Source organism: Tupaia chinensis, unplaced genomic scaffold, assembly GCF_000334495.1.
Source record: "Tupaia chinensis unplaced genomic scaffold, TupChi_1.0 Scaffold000237_1, whole genome shotgun sequence".
In the NCBI taxonomy this organism is placed as follows: domain Eukaryota; kingdom Metazoa; phylum Chordata; class Mammalia; order Scandentia; family Tupaiidae; genus Tupaia; species Tupaia belangeri.
In genome coordinates this window covers 269,692-289,601 of record NW_006159715.1, presented here as the reverse complement: position 1 = coordinate 289,601, position 19,910 = coordinate 269,692, and the positions used below count along the sequence as shown (strand labels likewise).

The 19,910-nt window shown below is 37.4% G+C and overlaps 1 pseudogene; it reads right to left on the bottom strand.

Annotated features, from left to right (window-relative positions):
- Nucleotides 1–2,884: 2,884 nt before the first annotated feature.
- On the bottom strand, nt 2,885–4,738 carry LOC102470555 (protein odr-4 homolog; annotated as a pseudogene).
- Between the last annotated feature and the right edge of the window lie 15,172 nt (nt 4,739–19,910).

Sequence of the window (19,910 nt, the reverse complement as noted above, 5' to 3'; positions counted from 1 at the left end):
ACCGCGGTTCACGTCCCGGACCCGGTGGCTTAAAACTCACACCGGGTGCATGTGCGTGTGTGCCCAAGATCCCGAGAGGAGAATGGAGGAGAAGGGACTGTGACGTGACCATCCCCCCTGGGGGTGATTTCTCACTTTCTGTCTCTATGTTTCTCTGTGCCTGTCTGGTGAGCGCAGATGCCCCTTAGCGAAAAAAACCTCAAAAAAAAAATCTATACCATATATATATATGAACAATAAGAAGACTGAGGTAGAACTGAAGAAAATGATCCCATTTACCATAACCACAAAAAGTATAAGATTCCTAGGAATAAATATAACCAAACCAAAAAAAAAAAAAACCCTCTAGAATGAAAACTATGAATATCTTTTAAAAAAGAAAAGAAATAGAAATAGAAAACAATGCAAAAAAAGTAGAAGGACATCCCATGTTCCTGAATGGGAAGAATTAATATAATCAAAATGACAATTCTGCCCAAATTAATCTACATATTTAACACGATACTAATCATATTACAAGAGACATTCTTCACATATCTAGAAAAGATAATAGAATTTGTCTGGAATCATAAGAAATTTTGTATTGCCAAAGCAGTCCTGCACAAGAAGAGTGGAGTAGGAAATATCTCACTCTCTGACCCCAAAATATATTACAGAGATGTGATAATCAAAACAGCATGGTATTGTCACAAAACAGAAAGACATGTGGACCAATGGAACAGAAGAGAGGCCACAGAAATAAACCCCAAAACATACAGCCAACTGTTTTTTTTCCACATTAATGTTGCATAACAATGCTTATTTAATTTTACATTTGCTTACACTTTCTTATAAACACTTCATGATGGTTGTTTTATACAAACAACACTTTAAACTTACATATATTTATCATCATATTTGCTCACTAGTTCTTTAACTTCACATTATCCTTTTGGAATCATTTTTATTCTTTTTTTTTTCTTTTTTTGGAGAGGTTTTTGCTATAGGGTGCGTGCGCTCGCCAGACAGACAGAGACAGAGAGACAGAAAGCAAGAAATCACCCCCCCACAGGGGATGGCCACACTGCAATCCTTTCTCCTCCATTCTCCTCTTGGGATCTTGGGCACACACGCACACGCGCCTGGCGTGAGTTTAAGCCACTGGGTCCGGGACTCGAACCGCGGTCGACTACCTAGGAGTCTAGCAACATAGCCATTACGCTAATTGCTGGTCTTTGGAATCATTTTTATTCTTGAAGATCATCCTTTTGTAGTTTAATGAGTCTTTTGATGGTAAAATCTGCTTTTCATCTGAACATGTCTTCATTTCAGTTTTAATTGGTGAAAATTCTCAGCTGATAACTTTTCTTAGAATTCTGAAGCTATTATTCTACTGCTTTGGGGTAAACTGTAACTGCTGGAAAGTCAGCTAAGTATTTGACTATCCTCCCTTCACAGATGATCTTTTTCTCCCTCGGATTGCTTTAAAAAAAAAATTGTTTGGTATCCTATAATTTACCAGATTGGGTCTTGGCACAGATTTTATTTAGATATGTATTGGGGATATGCTGTGCATCCTGAATTTATAAATCCATGTCTCTAACAAATGTGGAAAGTTCTATTATCTTTTCTAATATTGCCTCTCCTCCACTTTATTCTCTGCTCCTAGTACTCTTGGTCTTTATATACTAGTTTTCTCCAATCTCTCTCAAGTTGCTACCTCATTTCTAACTTGTAGTTCACTTGTCTCTTTAGCTGAATCTAATATGACTGGTATTCAACATGTCTGAGGATTTCTCATTTCTAGGAGTCCTACCGAATTCAATGTTATTTTTTTTCTATAAGTTCTTTGCCATGCTAGCTACTTTCAACTTGTTTCTAGTAATCTCACATCATGAAATAGTATTACTTGATCTTAATCTACAAGAATCTTGGGCTTTAATTAGCAATGTTCTTCCTTTGCTTCTGCCAGAAGCTGTAGAGTGCTACAAAGTAAGGTCCACTTAATAGTCTTCCACTGTCCTGGCTAAGGCAGCATCTCAGATTCAGGTCTTTCTCCTTGTTTTTAGTCCAGCATGAACTGTATATGACAATGCTGTGATTTGTGTTTGCTATCAGTGCAATAATGTTCACTCTATACCTGTTATAATATTCATGATTCCCACGTTAGTTAACATGGATTCCTTTTTTTAATGGGGAAGAAAGAGAGAGGTGTAATTCTTGGAGATTCTTCCCATTTCCTATGAGCCTATTCAAAAACAGATTTTATATAGGATATAGTTGTTTTATATTAACTAGTTAATTATACTGCTGACAGTAAAAGTCGTAATATATTAAAATATTTAAGATACACTACCCTGAGAAAACACATGTTGTGTGCCATTTCTTACTGATCTAAACCACTTTGGAAAGATTTCCTGTCGGTTGGTGAGAATGAAACAGGCAGTACTTTGGAACTAAGCATATATCAGACGGGTCCTGCAGAATGAACTTATCCTGCAAGTTGTTGCACAACTTGGGAAAAATCTCTCCTGCTTTTCTATTACTGAAACATCGAGTCAACACTGTTCACATTTTCAATGTCGTGATTAACATGTGAGCCAGATCAGTTGGTAAGTCTACGATAATATCTCATCATTTTGAATCTTTAAACAATAGGTGATAGTAACTTTTTACATGCAGCTTCCATCCAGATGTGAAACTTTATTTTTGAAGCCCTGGGTGACCTATAATATAAGCAGGGCTAAACAAAGCAGCTAGCAGTTTCATTTTAGTCAGACACACACCTAATAACAGCAAACCTGGCTGCTACTGTCTTAAATGCAGATAGATTGTTTATGTCTTTATTATTCATAATTGTTGATCAATGTTCTCTGGATGATCAGGAAACTCTTTGTGCCTCATACTAATCACTGAAGTAATGAAAGGAGGTACCAGCAGCAAGGACTGCAAATGCAAATGTTGTAATCACACCTATGTTTTGCCGAACTTTCAATATCACTGTAGCTTTAATTGATTGTTTTGGTTGTTCATCATCTGTGTTGTCCAGTGAAGCTTCATTGTTCAGAGAGGAACTCATGCAAGCTGTGTTTATTTCTTCTAAAATTTCCAGATTTTCCATTTGAATCACATGATCTAACATCTCTGTAAATGATCTCTAATTTCTTCAGCCGACTCATTGCCAGATTTGTAATCCCAGCACATTATGGTGGATCCTGGAATGGGGACAAAAACTCAGTGTGGGAGGATGTGGAACTCTCTTTTAGAATCTTTTTCTTTTTCCTGAAATTTCATTCAAAAGCAAATCCTCAAATAGTAGCTCACAATGATCAGCAACTGTGTGCAATATAGCTCTTCATGGCCTGCACAGCACCTTTAACCTTGGATCTACTGCTGTGAAGGTAAGCTCTGCACTTCACAGTACCCTTAGGCTTTACAGAGCCCCTGCAGATCTAAACCGTGGCCATGGATCTGTGGTCTGAATTCAGGAGCAAGTGTGTTAGTACTTTGACATCAAAAGAATGACCAGTATCTGAGTATTTCTTCAAAATGATTTTTGTATCCTTCCAATAGGTCACAATCATCATCTTTAATGTGATCATTAATCAGATACACACCATTTTCTATGTGTATCAAGGATGTCATATGTTTGATGACATATTTATTTATTTATTTATTTTTGTAAAAGAGCTAATATGAAATATCACTCATTCTGAGACCTTCTCCTCTGTGAAATTCCACGATCTCTTTCTATTCATAGATTTTTTTTCCACAGCAAGTATTAGTCTGTGCAGTGCATTTTGAAAATTATTTGACAATTCTAAATTTGTAATAATAAACACTCCGAGAATTAAAAGTCCCCTGGCAGCATTCTGGACACCTAGTTGGCATGTTCTGTGGCCTATTCTTCATCCAAGTTATCCAATTTGGCTTTGGGATGTTTGAGATTCTCATTTTGCTCTTCTTTGGGTGATAATTTGGTGGCAAGAATTGCATAATCCTTTTGTGAAGAACACTTCAAAAACAAACAAATTAGGGACCAGCATTTAGCATAATGGCTATGTCATTGGACTCCCACATAGTCGACCACAGTTCGAGTCCCGGACCCGGTGACTTAAACTCATGCCGGGTGCATGTGCGTGTGTGCCCAAGATCCCGAGAACAGAATGGAGGAGAAGGGATTGTGGCATGGCCATCCCCCCTGGGGGGTGATTTCTCGCTTTCTGTCTCTCTCTGTCTGTCAGGCGAACGCACACGCCCTATAGCAAAAGCACAGAACACGACACCAAAAAAAAAAACCACAAAAAAAAAAAAAAAAAAAAAAAAAAAAAAGAGAAATAAATAAATAAATTACAAAAGCTGTCCTATTAAAAGACCAGAGATGAGGGAACCAGCAGTTAACATAATGGCTGTGTCGCTGGCCTCCCATATAGTCGACTGTGGTTCGCATCCCAGACCCGGTGGCTTAAAACTCACAGCGGGTGCATGTGCGTGCATGCCCAAGATCCCAGGAGGAGAATGGAGGAGAAGGGATTGCAGCATGACCATCCCCCCTGGGGGGTGAATTCTCGCTTTCTGTCTCTCTGTCTCTCTCTGTCTGTCTGGCAAGCGCACGCGCCCTATAGTGAAAACTTCTCAAAAAAAAAAAAGACCAGAGATGAAAGGCTTTCCTTGGAGACTGATGTTTGAAAGAAACTGGCCAACAGTCTCTTCAACTATGTAGGTTCTTCCCATAATTGAGAGCAATTCAATCTCCTGTTCTCAGAACCCGCATGTGTGGCAGGCAGCTCCACTGATCTGTCAGTCCTCCAGAGAATAGGTCGAGAGGACAAGGACCAGCTTCTTGGAGCCAGGTTCCCCTCTGGTCCCACTTCCACAGCCCATGAATTAATCAGAAAGCATCCAACTTCCCACACCTCACTTCCTACCACAAACCCAGGGTTTCTGGACCAGCCAACTGATTTTTGACAAAGGCCTCCAATCAATCCTGTGGGAAAAAGAAAACCTCTTTAGAAATGGTGCTGGAAAACCTGGGTATCCACCTGCAGAAAGATGAGTTTGAACCTCTATCTCTCACCATTCACAAAAATAAACTCAAAGTGCATCAAAGATCTAAACTTAAGACCTCAAACTATACTACTACTGGGGAAAACACTGGGTAAATCTGGGAGATATCACAGTAACCAGACTTTTTAAATAAGAACCCTACAGCACAGGCAGTGATTCCAAAAATAGATCAGTGGGTTTATATCAGATTAAGAAGGTTCTGTACAGCAAGAGACACAATATTTAGTGTGAATCAACAACCCTAAGAATGAGAGAAGACTTTTTTAAACTATGCCTCAGGTAAGGTTCTAAGTATCAGAATACACAGGGAATTCAAGCAGTTTACCTGAAAAAAAAAAGATCATCCCAATTAAAAGATGGGAAAATGAGCTGAACAAACAGCTCTCTAAGGAAGACATATCAGTATCCAAAAAGCATGTAAAAGAATGCTCAATGTTTTTTATCATAAGGGAGATGCAGATTAAAACTACAAGATACCACCTAACCCCATTCAGATTGGCTAAGATTAAGAGAACAAACAAACAAAAAATTGATAAGTTCTGGTGAGGCTGTGTTGAAAGGGTAACTCTCTTAAACTCTTGTTGGGAATGTAAATTGGTTCTGCCACTGTGGAGAACAATATGGAGGTTCCTCAAAAATCTACATATAGAATTACCATACGATCCAGCAATTCCACTCCTGGAAATTGACCCAAATGATAGAACACTCAGTCAGAAAAGTGCTTTCACATCTATGTTTATTGCAGCATTCTTCAGAATTGCTAAGATATGGAACCAACCCAAATGTACATGAACAGATGAATGGTTTGCAAGAGTGTGGCACATATACTCTATGGATTACCACTCAGCCATAAAAAAACAAGACTGGCATTTGATAGAAAGTGGATGGATACAGAAAATTTTCTCTTTATTGAAAGCAAGACAGGCTATGATAGAGACACATTGTATGTCTCCACTTAATATATATTTACTGTCTGCACTCTATGGTAGAAATGGAAAGATTAGAGTATTAGACGCATGGAAAATGGTTACAGATACTGGATATAATGTGGGAAGAAGGTGGGAGAAGGTGGAGAGTGAGAATAAAGTAATCAAGCAGAAAATAGAGAGGCAAGACCTTTATGGGACACAGCAGTGGATGACTATATGTTGATGATAACATGTATGGTATCTTCAACTGGACTGGGGTGAAGTGTATTCATGTTGAGTAAATTCACTTTACAAGCTGTAGTGATGTTCAGTGATTAAATGTATAAAATAAATAAATAAAACAAAAACAAATTTGATTTAAATAGGGTCTTTTCATAGAGTCGTGAAGGATTATTTTATGTTAAATGAAAATGAAGGGAAGTAATTATTTTAAATGTTGATAATCATACATGTTGCAATTTCCAGAGACCCAATTCTTTGACATACTATGGTGATTTAGAGAAAATGAAACAATTATGTCTTAGATTCCTATTATTCTAGTTCAAAGTTATTATGTCATAGAGACATTTGATCCAAAATGAATCAGAAAAAGGAGAACCCATTATAGGTTTAAATTTTTGGCAAATAATTACAATTCCAAGTATGTGAATTCATGTTCTTATTTTTAAAAACTACTAGTTTTATTATATGATGTTGAAAATTTTACTGAACAAAATAATGGGGTGTATATTTTATATTGTCATGTTATTGACACAAACACTTATTCAGAGATGGTAGTTTTATAAAGCTTAAATGAAGTTTGGGGGAATAAAAGGAAAGATAAATATAGAAACAGATTACTTTAAGTTTTTTCCTATATGTATTTTGGGACCATATTTAAAAATAACTCCTGGAATGAATAATACTTAATAAATTTACCTAAATAGAATCAGAACAAAGAACTTACTCCTAATTTAGAATCTCTGTTCATTTCTCTACCTTATATTTTCAAAGTTTTCTACTTTTAAAAGACCCCATAAAACTAATCCATTTCCTACAGCACCATTCATGAAAATTTTTTGATAAGGTAAGTAAAAATAGGTGATTGTAATTGATGAAAGTTAAATTTTACATGTACCAAGAGAGATTTTAATATAAATTTATATATTTGCTGAAACTTTTCAAAGAATATGAACTTTTATTTTAAAAAGCATACAGGGGCCAGCAGTTGGTGTAATGGCTATGTTGCTGGACTCCCATGTAGCCAGCAATGGTTCGAGTCCCGGACCCTCTGGCTTAAACTTACACCAGATGCGTGTGCGTGCGTACCCAAGATCCCAAGAGGAGAATGGAGGTGAAGGGATTGGGGCATAGCTATAGGCCTTGGGGGATGATTTCTCGCTTTCTGTCTCTCTGTCTCTGTCTTTCTGGCGAGTGCACACACCCTATAGCAAAAACCTCTCCAAAAAAAAAAAAAAAAAAGAGGGCGTATATAATTGTTCAATATTTTGACATTTTAAAAAAGATTTTTGCCATAGGGTGCATGTGCTCACCAGAGACAGAGACAATGAGAAGGAGAATGAAAAAAATCAACCCCCAAGAGAATGGCCATGCCACAATCCCTTCTAATCAATTCTCCTCTTGGAATTTTGGGCACACATGCACATTCACCCAGTGTGATTTTCAGTCACTAGGTCTGGGACTCAAAGTGTGGTCATCTTGTGGAAATCCAGCATAGTTACCACTATGGCAACTTATAGCCCCAATATTTTTAAATGTTAAAGCTAATAATTTTATTAGTGACAAAATATTTATTATGTTTTACTTAATATATCAACATTAATCTTTTTATTTTAAATAATTATTTTATTTAGCTTTATTTATTTATTTTAATTTTATCAGCGAGAAGAGAGAAGAAAAGTGAGAAAGCAAGCCACCAGGTCTGGAACTTGAACCATTGTCAGCCATGTGGGAGTCCAGCGCCCTTAACCTCCACACCACCTGCTGGCCCTGATATTAACATTAATCTTATTTCTTGCAAACATTAAGTACATCTTTCATGCACTCTGCACTGCTCGATGTAGGATCAGTATTATATAAATATCAAAAATCATATATATGCACATATATGATATTTTCATAATACGTAAGACTCATATTTTATGTAAAAGATACTATGTTTTGAAAGTGCACAACAAAACTTATGTTGAATTTCAATTGCCTGGGGCTACCTTTATGGTCTGGTGTTTACTGAATCCCACTTGGCCAACCACATAGTTCAAACCCAGTCCCGGCTGCTTGAAAAAGGCTAAGGGTGTGTGTGTGTGTGTGTGTGTGTGTGTGTGTGTGTGTATGCCCTGAATCCTAACAGGGTGAAGACATGAAGGAGAAGGGATTGCAGTGTGACCATGCTTCCTTGAGAAATAATCTCCCTCTCACTCTCTCTCAGAGGGACAGTGGGGCAGTGGGGCAGTAGAACCTGTGTGAGGGTGGTAAAAGAGTTTGCCACCCAGGAACATTGTGAACAGAAGCAGAAAGTAAGTTTATTAGAGCTCAGGCAAGAGTGCCTAGGAGAAACCAGAAGAGATTACCTCGGGCAAGACCTGAATAAGTTGTAGTGTTTTTGCCTTTTGGTGAGTGGTCTCCTTTTTTTGGCCTCAGTTGCAGGAGGAGGGTAAGGATAAGTTCTGCAAGCTCCTTCCCGGTCCACATTGGGAGTGTCGGTCACTTCTCAGGATTGCAGAGCATCTGTCAGCTTCACGCGACTGGTTGTAGAAGCGGAGCTGGTACATCTCTTTTCCCTGTTGTAAAAGCTTGTCCCCAGGCTTTTATCTTGGATCCTTACTCTGAGCAAGTTTAGGTCCCATGTAAGGCTCATTTTAGGCCCTCTTTATTAACCTTTGTTTGCCCATTTTCTTATGAACTCTCCACTTTTCTGTCTTCCCCTAAGGTGAGCACACATGGCATTTAGCAAAATGAAAAAGAAGAATGATAGAAAAAGAAAGGAAGGAAGGGAAGAAGGAAGGAAGGACCAAAGGAAGGAAGGAAAGGAAACAAATCCAATTTCCTGTATAAAACTATTAAGATGTGGGGCCTGAAGTGATTGGGTCATGAGGGATCTGTCCTCATTAATGGATCAATGTCTTTGTTTTGGGAGTGAGTTATTATAGGGCTGATTTCTAATAAAATCCATAAGTTTGATCTAATTTTTTCTCTCTGTCTCATACAGTAATTTCTGCTTCTTGCCCTCCTGAATTACGATGATCCTCACCAGATGCCAGCACCATGCTCTTGGACTTCCTCGCCTCCAGAACTGTGAGTCAGATAAAACTATTTTGCTTGTAAGTCAGCTGGTGTGTGCTATTCAGCTATAACAGCATAAAACAAGATAAGATAGAAAGTTGGTACCTAAAAGAAAGAAGACAGCCATAACAAGTACCTGAAAAATATAAAAGTGGCTTTGAACTGGGTGCTGGGCAGAGCTAGAAGTGTTTGGAGGATCAGGAATAAAAAAGTATATTGTTATGACTAGAGCATCAACGATGATTCTAGTAAGGACTCAGAAGAAAGGAAGAGCTTCAAGGAGAGTCTTTATTTTCTTAGAGATTGCCTAAGTGGTCATGATCAAAATGTTGATAGACATCTGTACAGTATAGACTATTATAGTTGTGACAGAATTTATGGGTGGTTAAGTCTGTGTTCTGTGATTACAAATAACTAGACGCATGGATAACAGAAGTGAATAATAAAGCTTATTGAGAGAAAAAGGACAGGTTCTCAAGCAAGGAGGCATCCCGAATGAGTTGACAAAGGAGTGATGGGCCTGCTCTCTGAGAAAGGGGCTTTAGAAAATGGTTACATAGTAGTCTAGATGATTTATTAGAGGGAAGGGGGTCACCAGATCAGAGTGATCTGTATTTCTTGTTAGAATATAGCTACCAAATAGATACTATTGCCCTTAGCTATAGCTTTTTCAGCCCAAATGTAGCCAAATATTTGCTTGTTAGAATTCAGCTATGGGACTCCTTTAAGGATAAAGTTCACTGTGTCTCTAGCTTGGACTTTGTCCCTATCTAGTGCTATGTCTCATCTATCTTCTGATTCATAATGAGGTCTCAGGTGGAAATGAAAAATAATGTATTGAAAATTGGAGTAAAGCCCATTCTTATATAGTAGTAAAGTCATTGGTATAGTTGTTTCCATGTCCTAGGACTTTATGGAATTTAGAATGTGAGAATAATAAACAAGGCTATCTAGTGAAATAAATATCTGAGCACCAAAACGTTCAGATTGTTGCATGGTTAATTTATCTACACACAGTTAAAGGCAAGAGGAAATGAAGACATAAAGATGTAATTTATAATTAAAAGAAATATGGAAAATGTTGGAAAATTTGCAGAATGGCCATGCGAAGTTAAAACAGCCTCTTTAGGAAAGAATACTAAGAGTGTGATTAAGTACCCATTTCCTAAAAAAGAGTATCATAGACAGAAGGGAGGTAGATGCTGTTCTTCAATACAAGGGGAAAAAGATCTGAAGACATGTCAGAGATTTTGGAGGCTTCCCCTACCATTCCAGGCCCAGAGTTTTAGGAGGACAGAATAGTTTTGGGTGATGAATTTGGACACCCTCCACGGTCTCACTAATTAGGCCTACCGCGCACTCTGCTCCCAACATTCCAGTGCAGTGCCCCTTAGCCACCTGAGCCATAGTCCAAGCCCCCCCAAACATGACTCAGGCCACTCCTCTGGAAACTTCAAGCAGCAAATTACAGTGTCCATATGATGTTAGGCTTGCAGAATGCAAGAGCTGAGGTAGCATGGTTAAGTCCGGTTTTATCTCAATGGATGCTCCAGATATCCTCAGGGAACAGGAAGAAACCTGCTTCCCGGTGAGACCACAGACAGTCCCCAGTAGGCAGTGCTTGTTGGAGCCATGATTCTAGGGCTTTATCTGAGTCCCCAGAACTGGAAGGCTATTACTGTGTAGTTGTAGTCTGGGAAAGCTGAAGGTAGGAAACTACAACCCAGCAGAGCTGCTGCAAATGCAGAAGCCAACAAAACCTTAGGGGCGGGACTACCCAAGGCTTTGAAAGAACCAACTCCAGCCCCAGTGTGTCCAGGTGACAGATGGCATGAAAGATTATTCTGGAGTCTAAGGCTTAATGTCTTTTTTTTTTTTTTTTCCTGTTGCACTTTGGACTTGGTTGGCATGAGCTGCCCTTCTTTTTTTGTCTGTTTCTCCATTTTGAAATTGGAATATCTATCCTATCCCTGCCCCATCACTGTATTTTCCAAGAGTTAATCTGTCTTGATTTCTCAGGCTTCCAGCTAGAGGAATTAGCCTTAGGATGAATCATGTCTTACACCTCACCAATATCTGATTTAGATGAGATTCTGATGTTGGAATGGGTTAAGATTTGGGAGGACATACAGATGGAAATTAGTGGTGTTGTATGTGAGAAAAACACGAGTTTTTAAGGTTTGAATGCTCTTGCTAATATGTTTTAATTGAATTGTCAATGTAATAGTCTCAAAAAGTAGGGTTTTTAAGTGATAATTAGGTATTGAGGGCGCTTCCTTCATAGAGATGGATGCCATTTTCATGAGAGGGAATTAATCATCTTGGGAATCAGCTCCAGATAAAAAGAATAAGTCACACATGTGTACGTGTGCCTTCTGCCCTGCCACCACACAGTGACTGTCACCAGACGCTGGCATCATGCTCATACAGTTCCCAGTCTCCCAAACCGTGAGCCAAATGAACTATTCTTAATAAATCACACAGTGTGTGGTCTTCAATGAAAGCAGAAGAAAGGGTACTGAGACAGTAATAAATTATTAACACCAAGTAGGCTTTGAAAAGGTAACACAAAAAATGTATTGGGGAACAAAACTAAACAAAGAAACACACATGTTTTACTGTTTTTAGATTGGAAAACTGACAGAACAGAAACAAAGGAACTTGCTATCATAAGAAAAATCTTCATATTGATAGAAGTTTAGGTTACATGAATATATTCATCTGTATGAACCCATCAAATTTTACAATTATGACTTGTGATTTCCTCTGTATGATATTTGACATAAAAATTGCAAATAATTATAGAAATAAGCTTCACAGGCCTGCTTTCCATTGTGGTATAAGTTAGCATTTCTAAAATATTTTCTGTGAATTTTATTCAAAAAATTAGAAATTAAAATGATTACCTCTCTCTCTCTCTTTTTTGGACAGATTTATGAGTACGTGTACTCACCAGAGAGACAGAGAGGGACAGAAAGACAGAAAGCTAGAAATCAGCCCCTGGGCAGAAGGCCATGTCACAATCCCTTTCCCTCCATTATCCTCTCAGGAATTTGGGCATGCATGTAATGCACCCAGTGTGAATTTCAAGTGGTCAGGTCCGAGACTCTAACTGTGGTAGACCATGTGGGTGTTCAGTGCAGAGCAGAACTTTTTTTTTTTTTTTTTAGTTTGTCTATAGGCATGCATGTTTTCCAGAGAGAAACAGAGATGGGGTAGTAGGGAGTAAGAAATTATCCCCTAGAGAGGGTGGCCATGACATATCCCTTTTTCTCTATTCTTCTCCAGGGATTTTGAGCACGCATGCACTTGTGCCTGGTGTGCTTTTCAAACTGACTGGTCTGGGACTCAAACTGCAGAGCTGACCATGTAGAATCTAGTTTTTTTAACCTTCATAACAACTGGTGGCCCCAGAGCAGAACTTTTTATTTTTAATTTTTAACATTTGATTATGGGCATGCGTGCTTGCCAGAGAGAGAAAGGAAAAGTGAGAAAGCACTCCTGATGGGATGACTGCACTGGAATCCCTTCTCGTTCTCCTCTCAGTATTTGGAGCATGTATGTACATTCACCCAGTGTAATTTTCAAGTATGAGGTCCAGAACTTGAACTGCTTCACTGACCATGTGGTATCCAGCTGCCTTAGCCATGATACCACAGGCTAACTGAACTTTTAGTGATCATCTTTTTAAATGGATGGTTCCTTTGCCATTATCTAAAAAGTCATTGCCAAATGATCGGTCACTCATATTTTCTTTAATGTCTTCTAGGAGTTCCATAGTTTTTAATTTTCTACTTATATCTACAGCCCATTTGGAGTTGAATTACTGTGAAAAGTGTGATGCGTGTCACACTGTTTTTCTTTTTGCTTGAGGATATCTAGATGTTACAACACAATTTGGTGAAAAAAAAATTATTTCTCCATTGATTACCCTTGCCCCTTCCTCAAAGATCAGTTGGTTGTATTTCTATTTTATTTTTTAAATCTTAGCATCTCTATTCTTTTTGTATAAGTTTATTTTTTTTCCAATGAGAGAGGGAGAGCGACAAAGAGGTAGAAATACAGGTGCCCCAAACAAGGTCCTCCTTCTGCAATCCTAACCCCAGCTTCCGCCTGCTATCATCATGGGCACGGGCACGGGCATGTGCAATACCTCTGTGCACAGAGACACATCATGTCATTATCCTCGGACTTTCTGATATCAGCACTATAGGCATTTCAGTTCTCCTGCACTACTACAGGTGACCATAGGTTTGTCTCTTCTTTTTTATTGATCTACTTATCTGTTCATTCACCAGTACAACGCTGTCTTGATTACTATAGTATTATGTGAGGTACTACATGTTCTATAACTTTATTCTTTAATATTATAGTAGCCCCTCTGTCTTTTTTTTATAAACAATTTGTTGATATTTACAAAATACTAATAAGTTCCCAAGACTTTGATTAGGATTGCATTGAACCTATTGGTCAATTTGAGAAAGGCTGGCCTCTTGACATATGGGATCTTAGTATCCATAAACATGGAAATTTCTTAATTTGTGTTTTTATTTAATTTTATTAGTGATTTATAATTGTTAAGATATAGCCGTATGTATTTTTAGTGCTACTTTAAATAGTATGGTATTTCAATTTTAATTTTCAGTTGTTTGATTCTAGTAATAAGAAATCAAATGACTTTTGTATATTAAATGTGTGTACTGCAGTCTTACTATAATTTCTTACGAATTCCAGGAATTTTTTCCAATGGTTTTGGGATTTTTGACATATACAGTCATGCCATTTAAGAACTATTTTCCTTCCTTCCTACTCTCTATAACTTTTATGCCCTTTTCTTGTACTTAATTTCATTAGCTAGGAGTTCTAGTATGGTGTTTTCTTGGGTAAGAGTGGACATTTTTCCCTGTCATATCTTCCTTTTCAAACGCAATTTTACACTAAAAGGCACTATGAATCTTTGAAGATAATGGTTTTTCCTAGATTCAATCTAAATAAAAGAGTGAGGTGAAACTGGAACTTAGCCTAGTGTTAGAAATGAAGAAAATGGTAAAAAAAAAAAAAAAGTGGTAGAAACATAGAAATAGGACATAAAACCCAACTTGAGGAGACTTTCACTGAACATATCTTAAAAAAAATAATTTAGTCTCAAAGTCAATTATGGTGGAAACTAATTATAATTCACGGAATAAATAAAAATTCATCAGCCATCATGTTATAAGTAAATAAGTAGAAAATAAATAGGGAGAGAAAAGGTGTTTCCTTGTAGTAAAACCTCAACTTATAACTATAAAAGAAACAATGGAATTAGATAAACATTTATTCTTGTTGAAATTATGGATGGGAATTTACCAAAAAAAAAAAAAAAGAAGATATATATATATCATTTTAAAATATCTCTCCACAAATTACTTATTTATGATTGTGAAAAATAAAAGCTTAAGCCAGACTTGTTGTCATGCAACTGTGGTCCCTGGTACTTGGGAGGCTGACAAGAGAGTTGCAACATAGAAAAGCCCTGTTTAGTAATAATAATTATATAATTAAAAATAAAATAAAAACAGAAAAGATATGGTAGAGATGACCTAAACCAAGTGATAAATATTAACATTATTAGTTTTAAGAAAAACAAATATTTATGTGGATCCTGATATGATTCACTGAGATGGACATATCTTACTTGTAGTTCTGTTGCCGTATTACATAATTTGAAATCAATCCTGAAGAAACATTGTATAAATGGAAAGGAATTATACAAAAATAGCTTGCTTTTATTTTACAGAACACTGAAGATCCAAAAAAAAAAACCAAAGAATGCTAAAGATTTTTTTTAGATTAAAATAGAATTAAGTAGGTCTACTGATAAAATTTAAAAATTTAACTGGATTAGATCCTAGCAGGGACAAATTGTGATCAATGATAATACTGAATTATTGAAAAAATTATAATACAGATTTAGATAAGTAAATGGTATGGCATTGTTAAAAAAGTTCCAAATTGTGATAATGATTCTGTTGTTCTGCACCTAATATATTTGGTAGGAGATACACACTGATTATTAAGTAATAATGGGAAAACCTGTATACAACTTGAAAGAAATTGTGTCTGGATGAAGGATATGTGGTGGATTTTTTTTTCACTAGTGTTGCAACATGTCTATAATATTCAGACCGTGCATATACTTGTTTATATATATTTCAAATGTCAATACTCCCCACTAATACAGGTTGAAATTACAATAGATTATGCATAGTGATTTTACCCTAAATCCACTCATGGACTCCCAGATACTATAGTTTTTAACAGACTATGCCTTCTTTTTTCTTTTCTTTATTTTTAAATTTGCTAGAGGATTCATCCACTTGTCCCTGAGAGACGAAGCTGAGAAGAAGTGTGAGAAAGCGTCCCCAGAGGGTTACGGTCACTCTGCAATCCCTTTTCCTTTGTTTGTCCTTTCAGGATTTTGGACACGTGTGCACTTGGTTTAAGACTATCCAACCAGCCATGTGGGATCTTGCTGCCTTAACAACCATGTCATCAGCTGGCTTTTATTTTTTTCCCAACAGACTTTATAAAGAGGATATAATATAAAGCATAGGGCTCATAATAAATATAACAAACAATCATTTAGAAGAACAAAAAGATCTTATACTTAATGTTTTTGGAAATTCTCAAAAATGGTGTAATATAATGAACCATGTAACAAATGGTATGCTTATACAGAGAGAATGTAACATTAAAAAACAATTTCTTATTGCATCTCTAAATAGAAGTCAATGGCAATATGTTTGCTGCTTTCTAAGGGTTATTTTGCCAACAGAAATAGGTTGTAGATTAATGGATAGACTTCATATTTGTTAGAATAGCTTTTTTTAATACTCATATTTTTGGAAGCTTCTGTACATTTGATTACAAAATTGTGATGTGTTCAGAATGTATTATCTCGCATGCACTGTGATAGGGATTAACATGCGATTGGTGTTTTGATGTCTTCAGGAAACTTGCAAAGTTTATAGTTTTCTTTAAAACACACAAGGGAGGATTAGTGTGCAGATTCAAATCCAGACTCTAGCTACATTATTATAATCTCCATGTCATCTAACTCAGTTCCCTGCAATAAGCAGAGAATCATGGTGGTGTATGCAAAATCATGTAAATATACATCTATCAATGAAAGCGCTTTTCATCAGCATAAATTCATTGAAAACATATAAATATATACTGAAAATGCCATTTCACTAGAATTAAGTTTACAGAGAAAAACCATGTGCATAGTAGATGTGACAAAAAGCAAAGAGGCAGGATACTTTTTATAATTCTAACATTAAAAATAACAGGTTTATTATTTTGCTGAAAAGAAATTCGATAACATAAAAAATATGTTCACATCGTACCACAGTAGTAGTCGTTTAGATTATTGATGTTAATTAATGAGGTTTACGAATCCAAATAAACTTGGGAAATATTTGACTTAAACACAGATAAAACTTTGCAGGGAGGCCAGCTGAATAACATGCTGGGTGCATAAGCATGTGTTCCCCAAATCCTAAAAGAGGGAGAAAGAGAAGGGACTATAAGATGATCATGTTCATGGGGGGTAGGAGTGCTTGCTTTCTCTTTCTCTCTCCCTATTTCCCCAGTGAGCCCATGCATCCTCTGGCATATTACAAAACAAGACAAACTAAAACTCTTGCAGAAGTTATCATGTAACTTATTACGTATAATGTAATTGTGTATCACTTCAAATTTAATGAAGTATGCAGTGTACTTCACATTCAAACCGGCAATATCAATCATGAATCCTAATATAAATTATGGACCTTTGATAATAATGATGTGTCAAAATACGTTCACCAATTGTACAAATGTACATGCTGATGGGGGATGTGACAGGAGAGGCTATGCACATGTGGGGGAAGGAGATATTTGGGGAATCTCTCTCTGTACCTTCCTCTCAATTTTTCTGTGAACCTGAAATTGCTCCAAAAAAGGTCTTTCTAAAACTTCAAATTGTTATAGAATTGGTACTTTTTTCTTCATATATTTTTAATCTCCCTAGCAAAATATTGCATGGAGTTCCACAAAGTGCTAGCAATGTACTTCCAATTAGATATGAAAGGTGTGAGAAAGCTTTAAGGTGGCAGTTGGAGAAATTGGGAAAAAATAGTTCAATTTAGTTTGTTGTAGTGGGAAATGCACAAGCATTGCAGGCATTTTGGAAAAAAAAAAAGAAAAGAAAACTTTGAGACAGAAAAAAAATGTGTCTTGATGGCTTCCATGCGTGAATATATTACCCCTATAGCCACTGAGGTGAAGATAAGTGGTGAGTGAATATAAATTAATAGTAATGACAATACAGAGAAAGCAATGAAATTAAATATGTTTGTCAATAAATAGTGAAGAGTAGGGTACACAGACGATGACACATGTAAAGGAAGAAATTATTTCTAGATCAGGCAGTGGGGGTCAAGCACACAGAGAGCTTACCCTTCGCAGGTGCCTGAGATATCTCACTCCCCGAGGTGAAAGAGTCCGTAGATCAGAGGTGCTCAGTGTGTCCCCTTGCTCAGCGGCAGCACTGTCACCTGTGGACCTGTTTTAAATGCAAATTCTTGGACCCCATTCAGGGCTGGCTATATTATTTCCAGGGTTCAGAACCAAAGGGAAGGGTGGAAATCCCTGTTCAAAAACCAGGAAAAAAAGTACCTTGTTTTTGTTTTTGTTATTCTTCAGAACTGTCACAGCAGGATTTCTTTCTGTTTGTGTTTCTTCTACTTAATATCACACTTTGTGTACCGTGTAGATACTCCTTGGCAAATGCAGACTCACAGAGATGCCAAGTGGGGCCACCATAACGGGGCACTTAGATGTCCCAATGGCTCCTGGCTTCCTCTCCTACCAGCTAACAGTACATCATATTCCAGAAAGGAACCGGGAAGTAAGGTACCACTTTCCACAGTCCTTCATCCCAATCCATGTCAGAAGGACAACCCTCATGAAACTGCAAACTCTGAACACACATGTGCCCGACACCTGGACTAGGGAGGAACCAGAGCCTAAGAGTCCAACGCACTCACAGCAGTGCTGCCTACTGGTGTGAGCTATCCGCCACTGTGCCCTCACTGTGCAGAGCCTCCTTTTGAAGGGATATGGCACGGGGAGTTGGACGGGATGGAAGAAGTAGGCCCAGAGTGACTGAAGGAGGGACCGGGACAACTGTCCATGAGAACATATCCAGGTTGCCAGCAGGGCAGAGTGTGCCTGAGCCAACTTTCCAAGCCCAAGCTCCATTTTTCCCCCCTTTGACTTCGCTTATAAAAACAAATTTAAAATAAAATTATTAAAAATTTCAAAAGATTGAACCAGCAGGTTGCATTGTGCGTAAGGCACTGGATTATTATGTAGCCAACTATAGTTTGAGTCCTGGATCCAGCGGCTTGAAAGTGGGAAAGTGTGTGAGCATGCCCCAAATCCTAGGTGGGGAGAGGGGAAGAGATTCTGATGTGGCCATCTCCCCTGGGGAGTGATTTCTCACTTTCCCTCTCACTGTCTCTCTTTTGTGTCTCCAGGGAGTGTACATGCCCTAAGGGGAAAAATATAAAAAAATAATAATAAAAAGAGGATTCAAGGTAGTGACTATAGAGACCTCAATTATGGGGTCGTTCTGAGTGCAGAAGGTGCTGTGCCACTACATTGGTTACAACCAAAGTCACCTTACCCCACCTCATACCTACTCAATCACCCACTCACTCATAGGTGAGGGGAGGAGAGAATCCTACAATCTACAGCTTACTCAACCCGTTAGGTATTTCTGCTTCATCCCTAACTTTGAGAACCAATGCTTTCCATATCATTTTTAAGGAAACATTGATATTTTTGTGATGATATTGTGTTTTCAAATAATTTGACATGAGAGGATCAGAAAATATAATGAATGCTTTTCATCTTTGCAAGAAAGACTAGATTGGGTCACTGAGGACAGGAAGAGTGAGGGCTTCTGCAGCATTCAATGTGGTTGTTAGAAAAAAAATAAATTAATGGAAAGATGGAAGTTAAACATGAAATGATGAAGAATTTGAGTTACTTATTCTAGTTTCTCCCATAATGTTATAGGGAAAAAAAAAAAGAAAGAAAGCTTAAAAAAATAAAGTAGCCCAATGGGTAACACAGAATTAGGTGTGTTTTTAAGCAGCCATAGTGGGTTTGCAAAGGGCTTTTGATTTTGTTGCGCTGTTTTTAGCAAGAATACTGAGGGTATCACTTAAGAACCCGTGCTAGGTGATAAAGACCTATGTGGTGCTGCAGTACGAGTGATTAATTACACAGAGCTGAGTTGACTATCACTGGAGTCAATCAATTTTAAGAACTATTAGACCAGGGTGAAAAATAGGCCATTCTTGTGGAGTTTGACGTTTTCAGGGATGTTAGTTGGAGGAAAAAAGGAAAATATATTCCTGGAGAAAATGCTAAAGTTATTAAGGAAGTTTAAAGTACAGTGCATGAGAATTTTGAAGGGTCATATAAAATGAAAATTGAAAGGAAGGGATTTGGCGAGAGGTGAAGGGGCAGGTGGTTGAACAAAAGTTTAAAGTAATCTGCTGAATTAAGGAAGAAGCTGATTTCTTTTTTCTGCCCAGAGGATTGAAATTGTAGGGA